Here is a 23,296-nt window from a genome sequence, read left to right as displayed (position 1 = left end):
CAGTATCCTTTCTTACAGGAGTGCTAGTTCTGCAAGGTTCGCAGGAGAGCTTCTGTAAAGGTTGGAAGGTAGGAGGGGAGGTACTGGCAGAAGTAAAGCTGTGAGGACGGGGCGTGAGTCGTGCTTGGGTAGCTCAGTTGGTAGAGCACTTGCCCACGAAAGGCAAAGATCATGAGTTCGAGTCTCGGTCCGGCACACAATTTTAACTGCAAGGAAGTTTCATAACAGCACACACTCCGGTACAGGATAAAAAGCTCATTCTCGAAGCATACCCCAGGCTGTGGCTAAGCCATGTCTCCACAATATCGATTCTTTCAGGAGTGCTAGTTCTGCAAGGTTCGCAGGAGAGCTTTTATAATGTTTGGAAGGTAGCAGGCGAGGTACTGGCAGAAGTAAAGCTGTGAGGACGGGGAGTGAGTCGTGCTTGGGTAGCTCAGTTGGTAGAGCACTTGCCCGCGAAAGGCAAAGGTCCCGAGTTTGAGTCTCGGTCCGACACACACCTTTAATCTGCCAGAAAGTTTCATAACAGCGCACACTCCGGTACAGGGTGAAAAGCACGTTCTGGAAGCATCCGCCCGGCTGTGGCTAAACAATGTCTCCGCAATATCCTTTCTTTCAGGAGTGCTAGTCTGCAAGGTTCGCAGGGGAGCTTTTATAAAGTTTGGAAGGTAGGAGCCGAGGTACTGGCAGAAGCAAAGCTGTGAGGACGGGGCGTGTGTCGTGCTTGTGTAGCAAAGGTGGTAGAACACTTGCCTGCGAAAGGCAAAGGCCCCGAGTTCGAGTCTCGGTCCGACACACACATTAAATCTACCAGGAAGTTTCATAACAGCGCACACTCCGCTGCAGAGTGAAAAGCTAATTTAGGATACATCCCCCAGGCTGCGGCTAAACCATGTCTGCGCAACATCATTTCTTTCAGGACTGCTAGTTCTGCAAGGTTCACAGGAGAGCTTCTGTAAAGTTTGGAAGGTATGAGGCGAAGTACTGGCAGATGTAAACCTGTTAGGACGGGACGTGAGTCGTGCTTGGGTACCTCAGTTGGTAGAGCACTTGCCCACGAAAGGCAAAGGTCCCGAGTTCGAGTCTGGTCCGGCACACACGTTTAATCTGCTAATAAGTTTCATAACAGCGCACACACCGCTGCAGAGTGAACAGCTCATTCTGGAAACATCCCACAGGCTGTGGCTAAGCCATGCCTCCGCAATATCCTTTCTTGCAGGGGTGCTAGTACTGCAAGGTTCGCAGGAGACCTTCAGTACAGTTTGGAAGGTAGGAGGCCACGTACTGGCAGATGTAAAGATGTGAGGACGGGGCGTGAGTCGTGCTTGGGTAACTTGGTTGGTAGACCACTTCCCCGCAACAGGCAAAGGTCCCGAGTTCGAGTCTCGGTCCGGCACACAGTTTTAATCTCATAGGAAGTTTCATAACACCGCACACTCCGCTGCAGAGTGAAAATCTCATTCTGGAAATATCCCCCAGCCTGTGGCTAAGCCATGTCTGCGCAATATCCTTTCTTTCAGGAGTGCTAGTTCTGCATGGTTCACAGGAGAGCTTTTGTAATGTTTGGAAGGTAGGAGGGGAGGTACAGGCAGAAGTAAAGCTGTGAGGACGGGGCGTGAGTCGTGCTTGGGTAGCCCAGTTGGTAGAGCACTTGCCCACAAAGGGCAAAAGTCCCGATTTCGAGTCTGGCCCGGCACACACTTTTAATCTGCTAATAAGTTTCATAACAGCGCACACACCGCTGCAGAGTGAACAGCTCATTCTGGAAACATCCCACAGGCTGTGGCTAAGCCATGCCTCCGCAATATCCTTTCTTGCAGGGGTGCTAGTCCTGCAAGGTTCGCAGGAGACCTTCAGTACAGTTTGGAAGGTAGGAGGCCACGTACTGGCAGATGCAAAGATGTGAGGACGGGGCGTGAGTCGTGCTTGGGTAACTTGGTTGGTAGACCACTTCCCCGCAAAAGGCAAAGGTCCCGAGTTCGAGTCACGGTCCGGCACACAGTTTTAATCTCATAGGAAGTTTCATAACACCGCACACTCCGCTGCAGAGTGAAAATCTCATTCTGGAAACATCCCCCAGGCTGTGGCTAAGCCATGTCTCCGCAGTATCCTTTGTTACAGGAGTTCTAGTTCTGCAAGGTTCGCAGGAGAGTTTCTGTACAGTTTGGAAGGTATGAGGTGCGGTACTGGCAGATGTAAACCTGTGAGGACGGGTCGTGAGTCGTGCTTGGGTACCTCAGTTGGTAGAGCACTTGCCCGCAAAAGGCAAAGGTCCCGAGTTCGAGTCTCATTCCGACACATACTTTTATTCTGCCAGAAAGTTTCATAACAGCGCACACTCCGCTGCAGAGTGAAAATCTCATTCTGGAAATATCCCCCAGCCTGTGGCTAAGCCATGTCTCCGCAATATCCTTTCTTTCAGGAGTGCTAGTTCTGCATGGTTCACAGGAGAGCTTTTGTAATGTTTGGAAGGTAGGAGGGGAGGTACTGGCAGAAGTAAAGCTGTGAGGACGGGGCGTGAGTCGTGCTTGGGTAGCCCAGTTGGTAGAGCACTTGCCCACAAAGGGCAAAAGTCCCGATTTCGAGTCTGGCCGGCACACACTTTTAATCTGCCAGGAATTTTCATTACAGCGCACATTCCGCTGCAGAGTGAGAAGCTAATTCTGGAAACATCTCCCAGGCTGTGGCTAAGCCATGTCTCCGCAATATCCTTTCTTTCAGCAGTGCTATTTCTGCAAGCTTCGCAGGAGAGCTTGTGTACAGTTTGGAAGGTAGGAGGCGAGGTACTGGCAGAAGTAAAGCTGTGTGGAGTGCTTCAAATGGCTCTGAGCACTATTGGACTCAACTGCTGTGGTCATAAGTCCCCTAGAACTTAGAACTACTTAGACCTAACTAACCTCAGGAAAGCACACAACCCCCAGCCATCACGAGGCAGAGAAAATCCCTGACCCCGCCGGGAATCGAACCCGGGAACCCGGGCGTGGGAAGCGAGAACGCTACCGCACGACCACGAGATGCGGGCAGCTGTGTGGTCCCGGCGTGAATCGTGCTTGGGTAGCTCAGTTGGTAGAGCACTTGGCCGCAAACGGCAAAGTTCCCGAGTTGGAGTCTCGGTCTGGCACACAGTTTTAACCTGCCAAGAAGTTTCATAACAGCGCACACTCCGCTCCAGGGTGAAAAGCTCAAACTGGAAACATCCGACAGGCGGTGGCTAAGCCATGTCTCCGCAATATCATTTCCTTCAGGACTGCTAGTTCGGCAAGGTTCACAGGAGAGCTTCTTTAAAGTTTGGAAGGTAGGAGGCGGGGTACTGGCAGAAGTAAAGCTGTGAGGACGGGGCGTGAGTCGTGCTTTGGTAGCTTAGTTGGGAGAGCACTTGCCTGTGAAAGGTAAAGGTCTCGAATTCGAGTCTCAGTCCGGCACACAGTTCCAGTCTGCCATGAAGTTTCATAAGAGCGCACACTCTGCTGCAGAGTGAAAATCCCATTCTAGAAACATCCCCAAGGCTGTGGCTAAGCCATCTCTCCGCAATATTCTTTCTTTCAGGGGTGCTATTTCTGCAAGGTTCGCAGGAGAGCTTTCTTAAAGGTTGGAAGGTACGAGGCGAGGTACTGGCAGAAGTAAAGCTGTGAGGACGGGTCGTGAGTCGTAGTTGGGTAGCTCAGTTGGTAGAGCACTTGCGCGCGAAAGGGCAAAAGCACATTCTGGAAACATCCCCCAGGCTGTGGCTAAGCCATGTCTCCGCAATATCATTTCTTTCAGGAGTGCTAGTTCTGCAAGGTTCGCAGGAGAGCTTCTGTAATGGTTGGAAGGTAGGGGGCGAGGTACTGGCAGATGTAAAGATGTGAGGACGGGGCGTGAGTCGTGCTAGGGTAGATAAGTTGGTAGAGCACTTGCCCGCAAAAGGCAAAGGCCCCGATTTCGAGTCTCGGATTGACAAACACTTTTAATCTGCCAGGATGTTTCATTACAGCGCACACTCCGCTGCAGAGTGAAAAGCTCAATTGGTAGAGCACTTGCCCGATAAAGGAAAGGTCCCGAGTTCGAGTGTCGGTCAGACACACACTTTTAATCTGCCAGGAAGTTTCATTACAGCGCACACTCCGGTACAGGGTGAAAAGCTCATTCTGGAAACAACCCCCAGGATGTGGCTAAGCCATGTCTCCGCAATATCCTTTCTTTCGGGAGTGCTAGTTCTGCAAGGTTCGCAAGTGAGCTTCTGTAAAGTTTGGAAGGTAGGAGGCGAGGTACTGGCAGAAGTAAAGCTGTGAGTACCGGACGTGAGTTGTGCTTCGGTAGCTCACATGGGCCGGCCGCGGTGGTCTCGCGGTTCTAGGCGCACAGTCCGGAACCGTGCAACTGCTACGGTCGCAGGTTCGAATCCTGCATTGGGCATGGATGTGTGTGATGTCCTTAGGTTAGTTAGGTTTAAGTAGTTCTAAGTTCTAGGGGACTGATGACCACAGCAGTTGAGTCCCATAGTGCTCAGAGCCATTTGTACCATTTTTTTGTAGCTCAGATGGTAGAGCACTTGCCCGCTAAAGGCGAGTCTTGGTCCGGAAAACACTTTTAAACTGCCAGAAAGTTTCATAACAGCGCACACTCCGCTGTAGACCGAAAAGCTCATTCTGGAAACATCCCCCAGGCTGTGGCTAAGCCATGCCTCCGCAATATCCTTTCTTGCAGGAGTGCTAGTCTTGCAAGGTTCGCAGGAGAGCTTCTGTAAAGGTTGGAAGGTAGGAGGCGAGGTACTGGCAGAAGTAAAGCTGTGAGGACGGAGCGTGAGTCGTGCTTGGGTGGGTCAGTTGGTAGAGCAATTGATCGTCAAAGGCAAAGGTCCCGAATACGAGTCTTGGTCAGTCACAACGTTTCAATGTGCCAGGAACTTTCATAACAGCGCATACTCCGCTGCAGAGTGAAAAACTCATTCTCGTAACATCCTTCAGGTTGGGGCTAAGCCATGTCTCCGCAATATCTTTTCTTTCAGGAGTGATATGTATGCAAGGTTCGCAGGAGTGCTTTTCTAAAGTTTGGTAGGTAGGAGGCGAGGTACTGGCAGAAGTAATGCTGTGAGGATGGTGCGTGAGTCGTTCTTGGGTAGCTCAGTTGCTAGAACACTTGCCTGCAAAAGGCAAAGGTCCCGAGTTTGAGTCTCAGTCCGGCACACACTTTTAATCTGCCAGGAAGTTTCATAACAGCGCACACTCCGCTGCAGAGTGAAAATCTCATTCTGGAAACATCCCCCAGCCTGTGGCCTAGCCATTTCTCCACAATATCCTTTCTTTCAGGATTGCTAGTTCTGCAAGGTTCACAGGAGAGCTTTTGTAAAGTTTGGAAGGTAGGAGGCGAGGTACTGGCAGAAGTAAAGCTGTGAGGACGGGGAATGAGTCTTGCTTGGGTAGCTCAGTTGGTAGAACTTTTGCCCGCAAAAGGCAAAGGTCCCGAGTTCGAGTCTCAGTCCGGCACACAGGTTTAACCTGCCAGGAAGTTTGATAACAGCGCACACTCCGCTGCAGAGTTTCAAGTTCATACTGGTAACATCCGCCAGGCGGTTGCAAAGCCATGTCTCCGCAATATCCTTTCCTTCAGGTGTGCTAGTTCTGCAAGGTCCACAGGAGAGCTTCTGTAAAGTTTGGAAGGTAGGTGGCAACGTACTGGCAGATGAAAATATGTGGTGACGGGGCGTGAGTCGTGCTTGGGTAGCTCAGTTGGTAGAGCACTTGCCCGCCAAAGGCAAAGGTCCCGAGTTCGAGTCTCGGCCTGGCACACACTTTTAATCTGCCAGGAAGTTTCATAACAGCGCACACTCCGGTACAGGGTGAAAAGCTCATTCTGGAAACATCCCCCAGGCTGTGGCTAAGCCATCTCTCCGCAATATCCTTTTCTTCAGGAGTGCTAGTTCTGCAAGGTTCGCAGGAGAGTTTCTGTAAAGTTTGGAAGGTAGGAGACGAGGTACTAGCAAAAGTAAAGCTGCGAGGACGGGGCGTGTGTATTGCATCGGTAGCTCAGTTGGTAGAACACTTTCCCGTGAAAGGTAAAGATCATGAGGTCGAGTCTCGGTCCGGCAAACAGTTTTAATCTGCCAGGAAGTTCCATAAGAGCGCAAACTCCGCTGCAGAGTGAAAAGCTAATTTTGGAAACATCCACCAGGCTGTGGCTAAGCCATGTCTCCGTAATATCTTTTCTTTCAGGAGTTATATTTCTGCAAGGTTCGCAGGACAGATTCTGTAAAATTTGGAAGGTAGAAGGCGAGGTACTGGCAGAGATAAAGCTGTGAGGACTGGGCGTGAGTCGTGCTTGTGTAGCTGTGTTGGTAGACCACTTGCCCGCGAAAGGCAAAGGTCCCGAGGTTGAGTCTCGGTCCGGCACACACTATTAATCTGCCAGGAACTTTCATAACAGCGCACACTCCGCTGCAGAGGTAAAAGCTCATTCTGGAAACGTCCCCCAGGCTGCGGCTAAGCCATGTCTATGCACAATCCTTTCTTTCAGGAGTGCTAGTTCTGCAAGTTTCGCAGGAGAGCATCTGTAAAGTTTGGAAGGTAGTAGGCGAGGTAATGGCAGAAGTTAAGCTGTGAGGACGGGGCGTGAGTTGTGCTTGGGTAGCTCAGTTGGTAGAGCACTTGCCGCAAAAGGCAAAGGTCCTTGTTTCGAGTCTCGGTCCGGCACACAGTTTTAATCTGCCAGGATGTGTCATAAGAGCGCACACTCCACTGCAGAATGAAAAGCTCATTCTGGAAACAATCTGCAGGCTGTGGCTAAGCCATGTCTCCGCAATATCCTTTCTTTCAGGAGTGCTAGTTCTGCAAGTTTCGCAGGAGAGCATCTGTGAAGTTTGGAAGGTAGGAGGCGAGGTACTGTCAGAAGTAACGCTGTGAGAATGGCGCGTGAGTCGTGCTTGGGTAGCTCAGTTGGTAGAGTACTTTCCCGCAAAAGGGAAAGGTCCCGAGTTCCAGACTAGGTCCGGCACACAGTTTTAATCTGCCAGGAAGTTTCATAACAGCGCACACTCCGCAGCAGAGTAAAAATAGCGTTCTGGAAACATACCCCAGGCTGTGGCTAAGCCATTTCTCCGCAATATCCTTTCTTCCAGGAGTGCTAGTTCTGCAAGGTTCAAAGGAGAGCTTTTGTAATGTTTGGTAGGTAAGAGGCAATGTACTGGCAGAAGTAAAGCTGTGAGGACGGGGCGTTGGTCGTGCTTGAGTAGCTCAGTTGGTAGAGCACTTTCCCGTGAAAGGCAAAGATCCTGAGTTCGATTCTCGGTCCGGCACACAGGTTTAATCTGCCAGGAAGTTCCAAAACAGCGCACACTCCGGTACAGGGTGAAAAGCTCATTCTGGAAACAAACCCCAGGCTGTGGCTAAGCCATGTCTCCGCAATACCCTTTCTTTCAGGACTGCTAGTTCTGCAAGTTTGGCAGGGGAGCTTCTGTAAAATTTGGAAGGTAGGAGGCGAGGTACTGGCAGAAGTAAAGCTGTGAGGATGGGGCGTGAGTTGTGCTTGGGTAGCTCAGTTGGTAGAACACTCGCCTGCAAAAGTCAAAGATCCCGAGTTCGAGTCTCGGTCCGGTACAGACCTTTAATCTGCCAGGAAGTTTCATAACAGCGCACACCCGGCTGCAGAGTGAAATGCTCATACTGGTAACATCCCGGAGGCGGTGGCAAAGCCATGTCTCCTCAATATCCTTTCCTTCAGGAGTAAGACATGTCTCCGCAATATCCTTCCTTACAAGAGTGCTAGTTCTGCAAGGTTCGTAGGAGAGATTTTATAAAGTTTGGAAGGTAGGAGGCGAGATACTGGCCGAAGTAAAGCTGTGAGGACGGGTCGTGAGTCGTGCTTGGGTAGCTCAGTTGGTAGAGCACTTGCCCGCGAAAGGCAATGTTCCCGATTTTGAGACTAGGTCCGGCACACAGTTTCAATCTGCCAGGAAGTTTCATAAGATCGCACACTCCGCTGCAGAGTGAAAATCTCATTCTGGAAACATCCCCCAGGCTGTGACTAAGCCGTGTCTCCGCAATATTCTTTCTTTCAGGAGTGCTAGTTCTGGAAGTTTCATAAGAGAGCTTCTGTAAAGTTTGGAAGGTAGGAGGCGAAGTACTGGCATATGTAAAGCTGTGAGGACGTTGCGCGATTCCTGCTTTGGTAGCTCAGTTGGTAGAGCACTTGCCCGCAAAAGGCAAAGTTTCTGAGTTCGAGTCTCAGTCCGGCACACAGTTTCAATCTGCCAGTAAGTTTCATAACAGCGCACACTCCGGTGCTGAGTTAAAAGCTCATTCTGGAAACTTCCCCCAGGCTGTAGCTAAGCCATGTCTCCGCAATATTCTTTCTTTCAGGAGTGCTTGTTCATCAAGTTTCGCGGGAGAGCTTCTGTAAAGTGTTGAAGGTAGGAGTCGAGGTACTGGCAGAAGTAAAGCTGTGAGGACGGGGAGTGAGTCGTGCTTGGGTAGCTCAGTTGGTAGAGCACTCGCCCGCGAAAGGCAAAGGTCCCGAGTTCTAGTCTCAGTTCGGCACACACTTTTAATCTGCCAGGAAGTTTCATAACAGCGCACACTCCGCTGCAGAGTGAAAAGTTCATCCTGGAAACAACCCCCAGGCTGTGGCTAAGCCATGTCTCCGCAATATCCTTTCTTTCAGGAGTGCTAGATCTGCAAGGTTCGCAGGAGAGCTTCTGTAATGTTTGGAAGGTAGGAGGCGAGGTACTGGCAGAAGTAAAGCTGTGGGGACCGAGCGTGAGTTGTGCTTGGGTAGCTCAGTTGCTAGAGCACTTGCCTGCAAAAGGCAAGGGTCCCGAGTTTGAGTCTCGGTCCGGCACACAGTTTTAACCTGCCAGGAAGTTTCATAACAGCGCACACTCCGCTGCAGAGTGAAAATCTCATTCTGAATTCATAAATTACAACATTTCTGCTCCAAGTTGAAAAACGTAAGACTTCTTGAAGCCAACAGCTACGAAAACACTAGTTTTACAATGCATGGTCAACATTTAAGTCTATCTGGTAAAAAAAGACTTGCATCAGACATAAACAAAGCTCTTGAGGTAATAATTCATGAAAACAGCTGTGAAAACAAACGGTCTATCGCCATAAATCCCAACATGCAGGGAAACTAGTGGAAAGGGCCAATTCCAACTGGATTTGGCCCTATATAAACAGTCCAGAACATCAGGCAATTCTAAGTGACAAACTAAAAGTACCATTAAGGCTCATGCACTTAAATATATAATATCTTAGAAATAAGCTCAATGTTTTGCAGACTTTTGTAAATGATCAATCACCTCATGTAGTTGTTTTAACTGAGCATGGACTGAAATCTGAGGAAATTATTTACTTTAAACTAGATGGCTATTTCCTAGGAAATAACTACTGTAGACAGCATCTTAAAGGTGGAGGTGTAGCAGTATTTGTTAGAGAGCAGCTCAAAGTAAATAAATTAAACCATCTAGATCCATATATTATTGAAGGCTTGACTGAAATGACAGGTGTTGAACTCCATATCAAAGGTTGCGGAAAGGGTGCGATGAAACAGGAAATTATTGGGATTTATCGTCCACCTAAATCAGAGGTAGGGCCTTTCATTGATAGTTTTAGTAGAATAGTGGGACACTGTGACCCAGATGAGGTAACAATACTTGGTGACTTGCATATAGAAGCAACATCTTGCAATAACCATAACAGCAAGCTTATAGATACCCTTAACTCCTATAATCTTATGAATGCAGTAAATTCAGATACAAGAGTAACTCAGTCTACTTCTAGCAGAATAGACTACATAATACTAATAGTATTAGATGCTGGAATGTGAACTTCCACTACACAGACCACAAATGTCAATTTGTAGACTATGAACACACAAGCATCCAAGAAAGGACTCAAGATATAAAGAGAAAAACATTAATGCTTTTAAAAGTAAACTAGAATCTGAGGAATGGCAACCAGTTCTTCAGCAAAATGGGTCTGAATGCAAATGGGCCAAATTTTATGATATTATTTTACAGTATCTTAATTTTTGCTGCCCAGTGAAAGGAATTAAGAAAGTAGTAGCTCACAACCAAAATGTAAAAAACACCAGACTGACTCTTCCAGCTTAGATAATTAAACTCAGGCAAAATATTGAGGATCTATGTGTGCTTCATAAGTCAATGAAATTGCAAATATTTAAGGATAAGTACAATCAAGCTAAAAAACTATTTCAGGAACAGCTCTCAAATTTAAGAAAACAGATCCTAGATAAGGAAATAGCCCAGTCATCAAATATAGGGAAGACTTCATGGAATATAATAAATAGATATTGCAAAGCCACCCCTAAGTTAGATGCTCAGATTGACAGAATTCAACATGAAGGAAACCATATTAATGATCCAGATAAAATCTGAAATATATTTAATGAATATTTTATATCTTCAGCTGTGAATCCAGTTAATGACACTGGTCTGACTCGGATGGTAAAGCCTTACCCTAGGCTTGAAACTGCTTTTGAATTTAAGGAAGTGAATGTGGAGGACATAGAAAAAATAATAAATAACTTAAAAGAATAAGAACTCATCTGGCTGGGATGGACTGAGTAGTATTATAATTAAAAAATGCAATAAGGAATTAGTTGGAATAATTACCCATATGATCAACAGTAGTATCAGGGAGCACACATTTCCAAATATATTGAAGAAAAGTACAGTTAAACCTGTTCATAAAAAAGGATCAAAAGAAGAGCTATCAAACTTCAGGCCTATATCACTAATACCAATTTTCAGTAAAATATTTAAAATTGTTTTGTTGACACAACTTATTGATTATTTCACAAAGAATAATTTACTAGCAGAAACCCAGCATGGCTTCAGAAAGCATCACAGTACCATTACGGCAATTACTAAATTTCTCCACAAGGTATATGATGCCCTGGATGAGGGAATGCAGACAGCAGGGATATTTCTAGACTTTACTAAAGCATTTGACTCAGTGAACCATGAGCTACTACTAAGCAAACTGGAAATTTACAATATAAATGCCACATCCATATAACTACTGATCACCTATCTAACCAATCATAAGCAGTGTACAAAGCTGAGTTATGAAATTAATGGTCAGATCAAACATTTCCAATCCAGCTATGAAACAGTAAAACAAGGTGTTCCTCAGGGCTCTGTATTGGGCCCTTTCCTTTTCCTGGTCTACATTAATGATTTAGAGGCACCTCTGTACTCGCAACTAGTTATGCAGATGATACCTCACTTTTGTTCTTTTGCAAACAAACTAATGACTTGACATCGGCTGCAACTGATGGCTTAAGTCATATAACTACTTACTTCCACGATCAAGGTCTAAAAGACACTAGTAGGAAATCCCAGCTATTACCATTTAAACTTGGTAATTCATACCAGACCTGTATTGATAACATAAGTGGCATCAAAGAAGTAGACACTGACAAATGTAAATTTTTGGGGATATACCTAGATGAAAATCTTAGATGGATAGAACATATCAATGTTGTATGCAATAAAATCAGCAGTTCATTGCACTTAATTAGGAAACTATCAAAATTAGTCTCTGAACAAACATTAAAAACTGCTTATTATGGGACTATATTTGCATATATCAATTATGGAATAGAGGTTTGTGGATGTGCTGCTGATAGACACATGAACAGAATCCTAACACTGCAAAAAAAAGCAATCAGGACCATGCATCGACTAGGATACAAAGATTCATGTAGGGAAACCTTTGTACAACATAAATATCTAACAGTATACTCCTTGTATCTGCACAAATTAATAACATTCTTTGTGGACCATAAAAATAATGAAGCTAAGTGCCCTGATGTGAGCCGGCCGAAGTGGCCGTGCGGTTAAAGGTGCTGCAGTCTGGAACCGCAAGACCGCTACGGTCGCAGGTTCGAATCCTGCCTCGGGCATGGATGTTTGTGATGTCCTTAGGTTAGTTAGGTTTAACTAGTTCTAAGTTCTAGGGGACTAATGACCTCAGCAGTTGAGTCCCATAGTGCTCAGAGCCATTTGAACCATTTTTTTTGCCCTGATGTGCATACTCATAACACAAGACAAAAAGATTGCTTCTTCAGAAACAGAACTAAACTAAAGACAACAGATCATAGTCCTTGGATAAATGGTCAGATATGGTTTAACAAACTGCCAAGTGCTATAAGATGCCACAGAGGTAAAGTATTCAAAAGGAAATTAAAATCGTTCTTAACTCTCAAATGTTTGTACTCACTGAATGAATACTGATATTAAAATGTAGCTATTCTTAAATGTAGGCCTAATTCTTCTATCTATATGATGTACTATTCTGAGGTGATTGTAATATATATTATTTTTGTAACAACATGCTGTAAATTCAGATACCTCTACTATGTAACAACTGTATGTTGCATTATGAAGTACTGTACAATATATTGCCAAGTGTGTCACCCTTAAGTGGCTTCTTGTAAATGTGAATTGCAAATTCCTACTGTTTGTACAAAAATTGTATAAAAATGCTATGACGTTTGCAAAAAAAGACAATAAATAAATAAATAAATCTCTTGGTCTCGCTCTACGATTTTTACCCTCCACGCTGCCCTCCAATACTAAGTTGGTGATCCCTTGATGCCTCAGCATGTGTCCTACCAACCAATCCCTTCTTCTACTATACAACAAAAATTACCCTATAGGCTTTTAATATGGTCTTCTCAAGGTCTTTTATTATGTAACTCATAAAATTCTGATAGAGGAACTAATATGGTAGGGCATTAAAATCTCCTCCTTCCTTGGATAGAGTAATATCTTAACAACAGAAAACAGAGAGTTGCACTAACAAACAATATAACAGGAATAAGATTAAATTCAGAGTGGGAAACATTATAGTCTTGGGTAAAACTAGCGTCTCACTTCAGTTCATTAGCAGAATACTAGGGATCAGTCTGCAAAGGAGACTGCTCACAAAACACTCACGTGATACATCGTAGAATATTGCTCATGTATGTGGAACATGTATCACATATGACTAACAGGTGATACTGAATGTATACAAAGGGAAGAAAAAGGACTGGAGTCATCTAGGAAAAGGGTAATTTCAGAAAAGTCACCCAGAACTGTGAGTCAGGGGAGACTTAAATATGGAATTAGAAGGAAAGGCTGATTGTTGGGACTGCACCCGATGAGATTTGAAAATCTAGGAGGAAGACAGGCTAATACGCAATATAAAGGTTACTGCTTAAACGTCATTCACGAGTTAATAAAAATGAAACACTAAGTGGATTTTACATAACAGATAGGGAGGGGGCAGTGAAAAATGGACAGATAAGAAAATGAAAGATGTAGAAAACTAAAATGGAGCAATGAAAGGAGTAGTAACTGTGAAGAAATGTTGAGATGGAAGAAATTAATATAAACTATGGCCAAGTAGGTGGCGAGAGCCAAAGCCAAGTTGTAATGATAGTTCCCACCTGCAGAGTTCTGAGAAACTGGTGTCTGATACAAGAATCCAGATGGTGGGTATGGTGAAACAGGCACTGAGGTAATGACTGTCATGTTGTAGTGTGTCCTCTGGGTACTGTTGCCAGCATACACCATTAGCCTATTATAATGGATCATATTATTTTTTCTTTCTTCATTCTTTTCTTTTTATACAACTAAGCTATATAATCAACAGTAAAGTAACAAGTTATTTTGTGCCAGAGATAATGTTTCAATACAAAAAAGAGAAGGGTTACGATCTTCAGTTGATTCACTTCTGTATCTTCACCTGTTTGTTCCTATAAGTGGCAGCGGGTGGACGTATGACTAGCTCTGCCATGCCAGTATTGTTTAAAAATATGTATTACAACCGTATATTAAAAAGTGTTATGAAGGTTATTAGGAACGCAAGTTTATTCATACATATTTACATCAATAACATCTGTCTGTCTGTTCATCATTTTGCCCATGCTGAGAATCCTGCATAAGCAGGTTCGAAGCAGACAAGAGGAATTTGCATGAGCATCGGAGGGATGATCCTGTATCAGCATTGTCATAATCAGCTCTATGCACAGTGAAACTAATGAGAAGAAGTACATAATTTTAAATGATGAATATTTATCTTAAATGTATTGACACTGAAGGTCTGTTGATATTAGTACCAGTTAAAATTCACCCAGGATATGTGTACCTTCAAATTTCTTTCAATTATTCTTTCCAATTTTTTTAAAATTATTTAAGCATCAACTCTTAATCAGTTTCTGTTATTTATGCCTGTGCCCCCACTCGTATGCCACTATTCACTATGCCCATTCATCTAAATTGATAATTGGTGGTAGTCATGCCGATGTAAACTATTATTTACATAATAGTTGGTATATGACGTGTTGTTTCACAGATGGCTCTCCCTTTGATAGTATATTTTTTGCTAGTTACAGGGCTGGAACAGGTGGAGGTAGGAGGATCTGAAATGAGATCCATTCTATCTGAAATTTTGCCCACCACACCTAGAATAATTTTCTGTTGCCCTCTCAGTCTCCGCAATATTCCTGTTAGACTACGCTCCTCCTGCACCCATCTCCTTACCCTATGGCTCCTACCCCTGTGACCATTCCACAACAAGACTTGCCCTGTGCACCTTCCTACCACCACCTACACCAGCACTGTAACTAGCAAAACATATACTATCAAAGGGAGAGCCACTTGTGAAACGACACATGTCATACACCAACTGTTATGTAAACACTGTTCAGCGTTTTACATCAGAATGACTACCACCAAACTATCAGTTAGGATGCTTGGGCATAGGCAAAGGGTGCATACTTGCAATGCATAACATCCTGTTGCACTGCATGCTCTACAACATGACAATCATGAGCTCGGTGCCTGTTTCATCACAGGCGCCATCTTGATTCTTCCCCCCGACACCAGTTTCTCAAACCTCCACAAGTGGGAACTATCACAGCAACATGTTCTTGGTTCTCACCACCCACTTGGCCATAATTTACATTAATTTCTTCCGTCTCAGTATTTCTTCACAGTAACTACTCTTTTCTTCACTCCACTTTAGTTTTCTACATCTTTGATTTTCTTTTCTTCCATTTGTCACTGCTCCGTCCCACCTCTGTTACGTACAGTGCACTTAGCTATTCCCTGTTATTAACTCATGCATGATGTTTAAGCAGTAATCTCTGTCTTGCATATTAGCCTGCTTTCCACCTTTAAGCTCTCAGGTTTCCAAATCTCATCTGGTGCAGTCCCCAAAAATCATCCTTTCCTTCTCATCCCATCTGGTAAGTCTCCCCTGACCCACAGTTCTGGGTGACTTTCTCAAAATTATCCCTTTTCCTAGACCTCTCAAGTCCTTTTCCTTCTCCCCACTTTTTCTCCTTCAACCCTTCTGCCTGAAGAAGGAGGAACCACTGGCTCCAAAAAATTACCTAATTATAACCTTCTTTTATGTGTGTGTTCTGCCGTCGCTTGGGTGTAGATTTTTTATCTATCCAATTACATTATTTCTGCCACGTCTGTGTGAGTTGTGTGAATGTGTGTGTGTTTTCTACTTCTGAAGAAGGACTTTGTCCAAAACCTTAAATATTTAGATTTTTTTCCAGTGTGCCTATTTGTGACAAATGCCTTCTCAATGTGGTGAGCAGCAATCTACTCTTTCTGCATTGTAGTTAATCCATCCTGGATCTTCCAATGTTTGATTTATAGATACTGTAAGCAAATATCAGTAGGAATACACTGGATGGAGCTCCGTGTTTGAAATAGTTGGGTATCCAGATGAATAATAAACTTAGGTGGTACCAGTGTGTGGCTAAGTTAACCAAAAAGCTTAGTTCTGGCTGCTTTGCACCATGAAATTTCTCTCTGTGAGTTAACTAACAGATAGGATTGCTAGTATACTTTGCACACTTTCAAGCAGTTCTGTCCTTTGGCATAATCTTCTAAGGAAATGAGCATAAGTGAAAGAAGGATTATTAGCCCACAGAAATGTGCAATAAAAATACAGTGTAAAGTTGCTAACTGAACATCTTACAGAAGCCTATTCCAGGACCTGGGAATTCTTTCACTTATAGGTAAAGACATACACTCACAAATGTTATATTTGCTTAATACCAAAAGTGAATTTAGAATGAGCTCAGAAACTCACAACCACTGTGCTAGAAGTAGAAATAATTTCCATTCGTCTCTACGGTTGGCAGTGGACATTAGCCAGGAAAGTGAATAAGTTCAATTATTGAAAAACAAACTGAAATAATAGATTATTATGCAGTCTTTGACATTTTATCAAATTACTTATACTCATGAATTCCATGTAATTCTAATATTTGTAGAATAGATCCTGACTTTCTCAGTATGTAGACAGCTGTTCTGTGGTTTGTGTAAAGTTGTATAAATATTTTGTTTGAACTGTTAGATTAAAATAACAGCTCAGTTGTAAGGGAAAAGGAACAACATCTTTTTTTTTATTAAAGTGATTGTTTTTCTCCTGAAATACATATTTAACACCCTTGTGTACGCAGTTTGCAGGCGTAACAGATTGTATGAAATGTATACCATTGACATATATCAACAAACATAATCAATGTTTGACTATAACAGTAATACACCAGAGCTACCTTTTTTATGTTTTATTTACCACCATCAGTTTCACGCAACAGCTCATTTTCAAGGGGTACCTGGATAAAATCAAGTTATTATTAGATAATTTTAGTTGTACATATAATTATTAGCTACAGCATAGTATCTTACAACCTACTTTTGTTTTGTCATCTTTGTGTATGACTGTTACAACATTGGTTTGTGTGTCAGAGTTATGGTTTCTTGTTAAATTTATATATTTGAAAAATCAATTTGTATCATATGAAAAATTTAGGACTGTCTTTTGTTCTCTGAATTCCATCATGTACAAGAATTTGCAAAAGTTCTCAGTATATTTTATATTTCTAAGTTCTGTTTGTTTGTTTAAAATTTTTGACAAATTTCTGTAAAATTATCTTTTGCCCACATAAGAACATGTTTGGAAACTAGAAACTGCATGAACGCAATGATGTATCAGTGCACTCAATGCTCTGGTGCCTTATGAATTGTGGGTGGTTAAATGGTCTCTATACATGCTGCTTAACACAACATAGGACTCAGCTGTGGGATCTAACATCTTAGAATACAGAAACCCATGCATTTGTCTGCTAGCTAAAATTCAAAATTTGGTATAATCGCTGTGTTTACATGACTTCCAGATGAAAACCATTTTTTGCTGTCATGTTTACATTTTAAGGGGATGAAACAATTTTGCTATCTGGTCAACTACTGCATCAAAAACCAGCTGTTTTGGTTTCTGATTTAGCCAGCACAATGGCTGATTCTCTTGTTTTAAATATTAAAGGTAAACAACTTCACACTCAGACTAATATTTCCAATTCTCCTTCACTGCACAAAAAGTCATCTGCCCACATTAGCCAAAACATTTTAGCAGTATGACGTAAGCTGACAACCCAAGCACATTTCAAAAACATGGGAGCGAAAGTTGATTGTGGAAGATGAAATCTGGCATACAGAATTGCATTTCTAGAATGAATATTGGAGTGTTAATGTGATCAACTAGATGGTGAATTGGCAAAGCAGTTTACGAAATCCACTTTTGGGAGCCCCATGTAAACATTGAAAATGCAGACTCTTTATCATGGTAGTTTTAGTTGGCCGAAGTTTTGAACTTTTGACTGCATCAGATATTGATAGAGGCTGGTCCTGAACTAACTCATTTATGACACTGACAACCTATGTTAGCAACTGTGAGGTAGCTGCTTTAATTGCTTTGCGTTGTGCATTGTTTACTGTTTTTATTTCTTATTTTGAAATGAGTGAAAAGACTAATCCTGGTCCATCACAAAGTTTAATTACAACCCTCACAACACCAGAAGGGATCATCAATCCTGCATCACCTCTGGTGATCATATTTCTAATTTATTTGCACTAGCAACAAACTGCCAGTTTACAGTGTCCACACTCTCCAATTTAGCAACCACAAAACAAAACCTGTAAAGTAATTTCACCATGTAAAATGTCATCCCCCAATGAGTGAATGGTGTTATTTTTGGTTCTACTTCTATGGTAAGTACTTTGTAGGTTCTATCCATATCACTGTCAAATATAGGTCAAATTACTACAAATAGCCTCAAAAGGTCAAAATCAATATTGTGCCGATATTATACCCATCAATTTGGGTGAGCAAACAAAAACATTTTCAAGAAACACCAAAAATCAGATATGCACTCTATTCACCAACATGGAAATTATACTGTTCCTCAACATAAATAATCATTTGTTGGTAGCTTAAGTAGAGCCAAAAGAAGAAAACAAGGAAAGACCATTTCAGAAAAAAAAACTGTTGAAGTTGTTTCAAAAACAAAGATTTCATTAAAAACCATTTTTTAACAGTCAGTTTCAATGTGATAAGGCTCTCTCTTCAGTCAAATAGTGTAACAAGCTTTTAAATTTGTACTTTTAACCGTTTACAAACAAATAAAAAATTAGCTGGGAATTTCACCACAAATCGATGCTAATTCCAGCAAAAACAAAAGCTACATTTTTAGGTCCTTACACATTCCACATACCTGAAGGCTTTCCATGATGGGATTCATGGAACATGATGTGTGAATGAATGAATGAATGAATGAATAAAAACCAAACTGATCTGTTGTTGACAGCTGATTCTCAGAATAGTGTAAAAGTTAAGCTGTAAGCTATCTTTGCAAATATTTTGAGCATGTAGGAAGGGGGAGATTAGTTTATGATTAGAGGTCTCTCCATTATCTCTAATTTTATAGTTGGTTACAACTCCATACTGCAGTCTTTTAGAAATAGGCCTACACTTTGACTCAAAGTTAACTAGTGGGTGGGGGACTCCCAAATCAACACAATATTTCAGTAATTCAGCTGAAATTCCATTTTCACCAGAATCAAATGAGTCTTGTGACCTGTGGCTCTACCCTTCATTCGATCCCCGCGAAATCCTACATTTCAGCAGGATAATGCACGACCGCATATTGCAGGTCCTGTACGGGCCTTTCTGGGTACAGAAAATGTTCGATTGCTGCCCTGTCCAGCACATTCTCCAGATCTCTCACCAATTGAAAATGTCTGGTCAATGGTGGCCGAGCAACTGGCTCGTCACAATACACCAGTCACTATTCTTGATGAACTGTGGTATTGTGTTGAAGCTGCATGGGCAGCTGTACCTGTATGCGCCATCCAAGCTCTGTTTGACTTAATGCCCAGGCGTATCAATGCCGTTATTACGGCCAGAGGTGGTTGTTCTGGGTACTGATTTTTCAGGATCTATGCACCTAAATTGCGTGAAAATGTAATCACATGTCAGTTCTAGTATAATATATTTGTCCAATGAATACCTGTTTATCATCTGCATTTCTTCTTGGTGTAGCAATTTTAATGGCCAGTAGTGTACATTAACATGTTGTCAGGAAAGCCTCAACAGTTTTGTATGACATCTCTAGACAGAGCAGATTTCAATACTGTGACAATGCCCCGACCAATGACAGAAAAAGAATGCCCGTATACTGACCTCTCTCACTTTTTTATTGCAGTGGTAGGATAAACAGACCACACAAAAGTTTCTGTATTGTAAACTCTGTATCTATGACAAGATGAAATTAGCCATTCTTCATGAACAAATTCAGACAATACGGAGACACGTGGCAAAAACTGTTGAGTAACTTGGGACATCTTCTACCAACTCAGTGGCAGCATGCATCACCATAACTTGGATTAGAATGACAGCATCACTCAAAGGAGGATGTAGAATGAACTGGATTGCTGCACCAAACAACTGCAGAAAAAGTTTGAAATAAGTGGAAGACAGGTAAAGTCGATTCCAGATACATCACGCACAGCAGTCAATTTAAATAGAGGGCCATCACTGACCCCAGAGGAACTGCCTGACTTTAAAAAAGGAGCGAATTTTGTTACCATCACCTGAACTTTACCAATGGGCGATATTGTTGCTAATGCCAAAGTTGCCAGTACAACCCTTCCTTGTGAAAAAGCAAACAGCCAGGGGGGGGGGGGGGAGGGGGGGGGGGGTACTGCATCATGGAATCAAGCAAAACCATCAGCTTGCAACCTGAAACGAGAAGAGTTACATGCTATCAAGATCCTTAATGCCAACAACAGTACACTGGTACTGTCTGCTGGCAAGAGAAATGTGACTCTTTTAATAAAAATCAAACATTAATAACAGAAGATACATGACCTACTAGATCCGGTGCTCTACTAAAAGTGTAGATCTGACACAGTAGATTACAGAGAATATAAATTGGTTAATAAAGGCATCTTATTTCTCAATGGAACCTGTGTGGCACAGAGGCCCTGCCATCTCAGCTGCATGGTTTACCAAAGATCCATAAAGATGAAGTACCTTTAAAATCCATCAGAAGTGCTCCTGGCTAACTGACACGTGAACTAGCAAAAAACATGGCCTCTATTGTTCAGCCTTTAATCGAACCGACTAATGTAGCACTTGATCCATATGTTTTATGAAGAATTTGGTCCAAGGTCATGAGTATGGGAATGTTTTGCAACTATTATTAACATTTTGTCATTCATTAATTAATGTTATAAAAGAGTACAAAAACTATCAGACTCAAAATAATGTTATTATTTTTAATTTGGAGCATGAAGTCTTCATTCTGGAAAACTGACATAATGGTGGTTCTGTTGAAGACCATATTCAAACTGTATATTTTAAAACACCTGTTGTGAAAGATTCTGTCAAAATGTTAATAACTGTACTCATTGTGTAATTGAAGTACAACTCACATTAATTAAATGCAGTTGTTAAAGAACAAAATTTGCAAATTTACATATTGAAAGGTCACATTTACCAACATTGCAGTTACATCAAACATTCTATACCATTTTATAGAGCACAATCCTACATTTGACTGTTTCGTAAACTCATAATTTTTAAATGTAAGTTAACTGATGCAATCACTTCAATAATAATTTTGATTGTTACATTCATATATATGTTTGGGCAGCTGTATCCATCAGAGCAGTAAGTCTCAGGTGTTCACTAAATGGTAATGAAAATTTTTGTAATCATCAGTTAAGTTATAAAAAGATTTGTCATGGTTTTGAAAGTAAAAATAAAGAGTGTAAGAAGTTCTTCACAGACAAAAAGAAGATTAAATGCAATTATTTATTAAATTATTAATTTACATGCAAATCAGGGCTTCATATTTAAACACCCAAAAGTTAACGTATTTTATTTAAAATTAATTACATTCTGTATTACTGTTCCTGCAATTATCTATTGATATTTGTTGGCTTTCTGTTGCAATTAAACAATCCTAAAATCTCAAACTTGTTATTTTAAAATAATAATTATTATTATTGGAACTATCGGATGGTGAGGTTAGAATTGGTGGACTGAAACTAGCATCTTTAGGTAATAGTTAATAATCTTCCACTAAAAGTATGCTTGCAATTTTGGTTTGAAGTGCAAATACAATTAATGAAGGAATTGCAAGGATGAAAGTGAAACTGAAAGCAGACAAAACAATGGAATGGAATCAAGTGTTACTAGCAGACTGAACTTGAACTTCAATCACAAATAGATATGAGACAAGAAACTTCATTTTTGTTTTATTATATGCTGTGAAGAGTGAAACTGTTGGAAAACAATGCATTTGACAATCTTTTTTGTTTGTATAATTTTGGGCTACGACTAAATTCAAATGCACTGAACTCATCATGGTTACACACTGAAATGAGACCAAAAATGTTGAGCAGGGAGAATTTAGGAATAATTAAACAAGAAACAGAAATAATTTCGACAATGATGAGGGAAATGATAGACAAATCTTGAAAAAATGTAACAATAACAAAATCTTGTATGCAGGAGACAATTTAAAAAGCAAAAATCTCAACAATAACATCTAACGTGCAGCCTTAGGTCACTAATACATGTACTAACAGTTACAATCATCTCAGGAATCAAACATTCAAGTGATAATTTTAGTAGAGGAACAAAATATTGTCATCAAAATTGAAAAGGCTTATGAACATGAATGTTAATGATGATGTAATTATTCCATGTAATAACTGTATAAAATAATTGTTTTGAGCAACAAAGATAACATTAATGATTAGCTAAAGCATTCTCTTATTTTCAAAGATGAATTAAGCACATTATACACAGAAAGCTCTTTCAAATGTACTGTTTGCAAACAATCTGTGAGTAAAAATTCATATTTATTTTATAACAATGAATCTGTGTGGGAAAGAAAATACAAATTTTGCAGTCAACTGGTGAAAAAAGTATCAAAGGGAATTTTGCAACCAATTTAAAAGTAATTTGAAATATTTTTGTAGCAATACAATAAATGTTGCTAATTTGTGTGAAAAATTCAACTCTGATGAGAAAATACACAGTTTTTACTTGCTAATTACATTAACCATTGAGAGATTACGCAGTTCTATTTTGAACTACTTTGAGGTAATGCTGTAAGTACTGTTAATTTGTGTGAAGTGTTTAAATGTGATGAAAAAAAATGTCATTTTGGTCTTTACATTAGGAGAAAGAAAGTAACTGCAATGTGACAATGTAAGTTCGTCACTTTTCAGAAGCTACACAGTTTTAATGTGGCAGCAGGTTTAGAGAAAAGGCTAACTGTAAAATGCAAAAGTAGAATAATGTTAGCTATGAAAATGTCAGGATTACTACATGTTTAATTTGATATTTTATTTATTTATATTTTTATGCAATACTTGATGCTGTATTATAGACACTGGTGTTTGATGATATTTTTAATGATTACCTGACACAGTCATCACAACAAACACACAAACTCATGGGTAACAAAGGGGATAAGGATCTCCAGCCAAAAAAAGCGTGACTTAAAAAATCGCATGAAACACCATGAAGTCGATGATCAGTTTAGGTCATATTGTAAGACCTATTTTGTAATCTACAGAAAAGTAATCCAACAAGCAAAAAAATTACACAATGATAAATTTATAAAGGAATCTAACAATAAAATGAAAGGCTTGTGGACAGTTGTAAAAAATGGTAAACAAACAGTAAGCAGCATGTTATAAACAAAACATTAAAACTAAACCTAAATGATGAAGTCACATCAGAACCCCTTAAAGTAGTAAATGGTTTTAATGACTATTTTAGCAAAATAGCAGAAAACCTGATAAAGAAAAACTGCCACAGACCAAATACTCAACACCAAACACTAATGGAAACAATACCAGTACAGGCATCAATGTTTCTTCACAAAGTCTCCAATACTGAAGTACTTACAGTTATAAAAGGACTAAAGA

The 23,296-nt window shown here is 41.3% G+C and overlaps 1 protein-coding gene and 1 non-coding gene across 2 annotated transcripts in view; one reads left to right on the top strand and one right to left on the bottom strand.

The window, feature by feature from the left end:
• Positions 1-23,296, bottom strand: part of LOC126260042 (uncharacterized) — a 327,328-nt gene that overhangs the window by 201,299 nt on the left and 102,733 nt on the right. The window lies entirely within an intron of this gene.
• Positions 5,693-5,767, top strand: Trnaw-cca (transfer RNA tryptophan (anticodon CCA)). Its single transcript has one exon. It is a non-coding gene; the product is annotated as a tRNA-Trp (tRNA).

The sequence above is a fragment of the Schistocerca nitens genome, chromosome 5 (assembly GCF_023898315.1).
Source record: "Schistocerca nitens isolate TAMUIC-IGC-003100 chromosome 5, iqSchNite1.1, whole genome shotgun sequence".
NCBI classification, from domain to species: domain Eukaryota; kingdom Metazoa; phylum Arthropoda; class Insecta; order Orthoptera; family Acrididae; genus Schistocerca; species Schistocerca nitens.
The sequence above is the reverse complement of the archived record's forward strand: the minus strand, read 5'-3'. Positions and strand labels throughout refer to the sequence as shown.